General features: G+C 40.8%; 1 pseudogene; it reads right to left on the minus strand.

Annotated features, from left to right (window-relative positions):
- Positions 1–2,634: 2,634 nt before the first annotated feature.
- On the minus strand, positions 2,635–3,889 carry LOC147726344 (succinate--CoA ligase [GDP-forming] subunit beta, mitochondrial pseudogene; annotated as a pseudogene).
- Between the last annotated feature and the right edge of the window lie 1,580 nt (positions 3,890–5,469).

Here is a 5,469-nt window from a genome sequence, read left to right on the forward strand (position 1 = left end):
AGTCTGGAGGGGGAGTGGTGGGCACAGCCTTCACTGAGCATGTGGGTTATGTCTGGCAACTAGTTCCAGGCTGGCCAAACCCACATGTGCAGTGAAGCTCTCTCCAACCCCAGCTGCATTGCTGTGTGGGAGAGAGCAGGCACAGGCTCCCAGTCTGTCTCGAAGAGCAAATCATCCATGCTCAAGCCAATCCTGAAGCTGCACTCAATGGATAAGACCAACTTCAGGATTGGCGGCAGGGAAGTCTGGAAGCCTGTGCCTGCCTGCAGCGGAGAGTAGTAGAAGAGAGAGATCCTGGAGGGCAGCAGGTAAGTTTTTTTGTTTCTGTTGTCTCCCACCCCCTCCCTCGCCTGTCTCTTTTCCCTGACACAAGCCGTTCCTCTTGCACACTTACAGTATCTGTGAGAACAATGTATTGTTTCATGAGAAAGTTAGTTAGCTCTCAAGTACAAGTAATGCACTGGGCCCTTAGAGTAACCGTATTGATTCAGGCATATCCCAGAGTTCACAGTAATTCAGTTATCCTCTACACTTGCTAAATCAACTCTTTTGGAGTATGGTTTTCCAAAATAATTTACACTGGTGTGCATGTCTACGTCATAAATGCCTTAATTTCAACACAAAAGCATTTAATAATGCATTATAAGTAGGGTGTGCTCATTACATTATAACCTGTTTGCAAAGGAGAGAAGAGCATCTTGCATTGTCAGACATTCATTGCTAAAGCTTCATATATAAACTAGGTGCAATGGCCTTTCTTGACTTTCCCTCTAGAAAACTGAGTTGCTCTGTGGAACACTGACATAATTGTATGGAATCAAAACAGTGAAATAGTCCTCCTTCTATCTACGTGAGAATAGAAGGAGGTGGTCAGGCCTTTTAAGAGTATCCCAGATGATATGTATATCAGACACAGAACTAGTCATGAAGATTACCTGCAGTGCTGACCTACAGATGTTTGCCAATAGCAATGCCAATGGACACATGTGCTCTTTGGTGGACAGTTAACACAAATATGAAAAGTAATAAGCTTCTCACATGCCTCATATTTAGAGATGAATGTTTGCATGCAGTTATGCTACATTCATATCTGTTTGAAAATTATCTACCTCATTTAGTGGTACTACACTCTTGCTCTTCATCATAATCTGTGTTTCCCAGCGGTTGATGATGGTAGTTCACCCTTTGATTTACATGTCTCTTGGTGGGCCATTTGTTTTCAGTCTTTTCCCCTCTGCAGGTGTGGGTGTTACTGAAGTGACAGTGGTGTGAGAGGCAGGTTGCCCTGTTGATGGAGGTGCATTATATTGACCAATTGTCAACCTCTGAGGCACAAGAACCAACATTTTGACAGCACTAGTTCAGTCTTTCCGAATGAGATCCTACTGGATGTTGATTGCACACCCGTATGCTTAAAGGCAAAAGTTGATTAATTTGGAATATTAAAATCTCAGAAATCCAGCAGTACCAGACACAATTATAACATTTTTTTAAACATTTAAAATTAATATGTATGTAGCACAGAGAATATAATATGCTTATACATCTGACGTTGTTAATCTTTTTCCTTTTTTGTCGAGTGCAGTACTGTGCTGTAGACCAACCTTAAACCAAGTATCAAAACAGGCTCTGAAAAAACCTAACAGTAGAAAGTAATAATCGTTAAATATGCTTCTTCCTAAAATTGGTCTAAAAAGTGAAAAAAAAAATTAAAGTGTGTGAGTTTTTGAGTTCGCATAACATTTACTTTTTGTTGAAGTGGCAAACCTCCTGGGAAATGTGGAGCTTAGGCCAAAACCCCAATCTAACATTTGTCATCAGCCTCTTATAAGTAATCCCGTTTCTGCTGCATCGGGTTTCACATTAGAGGGATTACCCGACATCCGGGGGGTGGACTGAGTTGTAGACTCCGCTGCATATGTTCATTTGTACTGGCAGCTATGCCAGGTCTTTCAATCCGTTGTAGCAGGTATATTACTGTCATACGTACTCCTTATGGTTCATCTGAGTGGAGTAACGCCCGCGAGCTCATTGTCATGCTAATGACCTAATGCTGCAACCCTCATAGCACCGGTTGCTCTGCTTAGTGGATTGTTTATTGAAGGTGCAATAAAGAGGTTTAACAAAAAGGTAATGGTCCATTTGAGAGAAAAATACAGCTTTTTTAAATCCCTAATCTGTCGATCAGCAATCTAGGCATTATAAATGTTTAGTCGGTCCAGATTTGATCAACTTTAGGAATCTGCTACAGGTGCCGCTGCAGTGATCCATCTTTCTTCTCTCTGTCCCTCCCTTTTATATAAAATGTAACATGTAGTGAAAAAGATAACTGCAATTAGTATAGGCAACAATCTGTGATTCAGCCCAATAAAATGATAAAAATGTATACAGCCCTTTGCACCCAATTTGATAAACACAATGGTTAATGAAACCTCTAAATGTGATAGGTACATCAGTTACATTAACCAAACAATGGGAAGATCATTGTTTTTCTAAATACGTTTTTGTCCCAGATGCATCAAAAGAATATAGAAATATGTGCAATCCTTCCTTAAATATTGTAAAACTGTTTGCTGTGAGTAGAATTTGATAGTTCCTATGGATGTCTTTGAAATGCATTGGTTCACAGCTTTGCTACACGGCCACTGCTTTCTTAGTGGTATCATCAAGGTCACTGGCAGCACTGATTGACAATCCCCTGCCATTCAAAATTCTCTTTGCTTCTTGTACATTAGTTCCTTCAAGCCTGACCACCAAGGACACATTAAGTCCAGGTTCTCAGCAAGTCTTGGTAATGCCATTTGCAATAATGGCACATTTCATCTAAAATATTGACAAGAATAGCTTCAACGTTGGTATCAGCAGTGAGCAATTTGAATGCCTGATAAACTTGGGCCCCCTTTAACACCACCACCAAATCCCAAGAAGTTTGCTGTTTTGCCACCATGAAGTTTAAATACATCACATGTTGCCATCGCAAGACCTGCTCCGTTCACAAAGTAAGCAATGTTTCAATCCCATCCAATGTATTTCAGGTCATAGCTAGTTGCTTCACTTTCAATGGACTCACTCTGATGTATCATCTATTGCAAATATTTCTTTTTGTCGAAATTCAGCATTCATTTTTCTATCAAAGCAGACAACTTGTCCTTCTGGAGTTTTGCTAAAGCGATGAATTTCCACCTAAGTAGCATCAGCTTTGACATACAGATGGTAAAACGCCTTCATTTGATCCGCAGCCTGATGCTGAAGTCGTCCCTTGAAGCCCAAATTATCTGCCATTCTCATTACTTTGCAGTGCTTTACTCCTTCAAATATATCTATTTCTTCCTTAGAGATCAGTTCTAGGGCTGCCGCTTCTTCAATGTCAACAGCTCCATGTGGGCTACCAACCAAAACAGGTCCATTACAGGCTCTTTCCATCAAAATTGGCAAGTTGGTTTCCCTCGAAATATCCAGTGCTTCAGCAACCATTACTTTATTGACTTTTACACCTTCCATTGGAGTTTGCTTTGTTGTACGATTATAACCGACCATCTGCTTCGTGAGAGTTCTAATGTTATCTGTATTCTTAGTAAGATGCACACTTCCTTTGAAACCACTGCTGAGTATGACTTTGCCTCTCCCTTCAGCTAAAATCTAAGCCTTCAAAACAATTTCAGGAGATTGGAGTCGTGTTGTATCCTCCAGCGCCTCATTTGCATTGTCAGCTACAAAGAATCTCTGCGCTGAGATCCCATGGTCTACCATCAGTTTCTTGCTTTGGTAGTCCTGGAGGTTTAGCCAACTTTAAAAGATTACTTGAACACCCTGGCCACTGCTAAAAAAACACCCCCTTGCTACTGTTACGGGCAACGTTTCCAGCCTGCCCTCCCGTGGATGCCGCCATCCAGGTCAGTAAGCATATTTTGCCTCGTCTGATTGGGAAATGATCATGCACATGGTCAACCCAAGGATATTCATTGATCCACACAGAAATGCTACTTCCATGATGGCCTAGCTATGTCTTCTAAGTCATTACTCCACCCACAAACTCAATGGTACCCTCAAAAACCAGCCCCCCTAGATTGGCCTTGTGACACTCTTGATGAGGTTCTCTCCATGGTGTTAGGCGAACCTCAAAATCAAACTATTGGTTTGAGCAAGATGCCGTCTATAATGAGATAGCTGGGAAAGCCAGTTGATATAGAGTTCACCTTACCTTCTTGTAAGAGAACATAGGTGCCCTAGACTTGAGATTACATGGACCTAAAGAGATGACGTTAGGCATGGAGATGTCAATCTAGAAGTTAAGATCAGGCAAGAAACATTATTATCTGTTGCAGGCATATTGCCATCTGGAAAATCAAGACAGCAGTATAATGCTAAAGGAAGGGTAGTAAAGGCCGGAGGCTTATTACAGGAGAGTTCTCTTGATTCTTCCTTAAATGCTCCTAAAAGGAATCTATGAACAACAATTTAAAAGAAACAGCACCAGGACATTCCCTTTCCCACCTGACCATGTTTAATGATGGGGAAAAAGTTAGAGTACTGCCAAGCGGACCGTATCCATATCTGACACAGTTATTGAATTACAGTGTAATCTCTTGAGTGACTCCACTGTAGGGTTCTCCACACCATCTCTTTAGAAGCAACCACATCTGAGCTGTTTTGAATTTATTAGACAGGTAAAATGGATTTCCTTCTGTCACATTTACATATTTGCGGATGAAGAGATGGAGATCAAAACATTGTTCAATAGTGCCCATACCCTTTGCACATCAAACATCATCAGCATGGCTTCTTGTTCGAGGCAGTGTTTAGGCTCGGTCTGCTAAGAGAAATGGAAGTCCTGTTTGTCTCCTGACATAATTTTATGCCAGAAATGTTATTGTTGGAGAATAAATGTCTTTTTTTAATGTAATGTTCACTTATTTGTGATTATATATTAGAGCTGATAAGTATATCCTTGATGTGACACTATGATATATGGTACTTGTTAGGTATAGGTTTCCCTCTGATATTTAATGTGTACTTTTTATCCTCTGTTCTTTTGTCAATTTATATTTTTGTAACTTTGACGGTTAATGCTTGTTTGTGGGAGACTTATGGTACATTTTTCTCAAATGTGATTATGCATGAATGGTGAGTTTATATGAACTAGATTGTAAGACATAGATGAATGGTCAATGAAAAGTTGTTATAAAATCCAAAGGATACTTCCCTCTTTCTATTATGCATGCACACAGACACACGTATTATTTAAACCCCTGTTCAGTCTGCTGTACAGGCTCGGGTTAGCCCACATGCACCCAGGTAATGAGGAATACCTATGTGTGTTCGCACTACCTATGAGGCCTGCTCTTCCGTTGTAAGCATGGAGAAGTGGTTGACCATGATTGGGGCTGTAATATTGGATTGCAGTGAGCAGCCTCATGATGTTTCCTATCAATGCATTCGCCAGGCAAAACCCTTTCCATTGGTAAAGGG

Source organism: Lissotriton vulgaris, chromosome 3_1 (genome assembly GCF_964263255.1).
Source record: "Lissotriton vulgaris chromosome 3_1, aLisVul1.2, whole genome shotgun sequence".
Classification (NCBI taxonomy): domain Eukaryota; kingdom Metazoa; phylum Chordata; class Amphibia; order Caudata; family Salamandridae; genus Lissotriton; species Lissotriton vulgaris.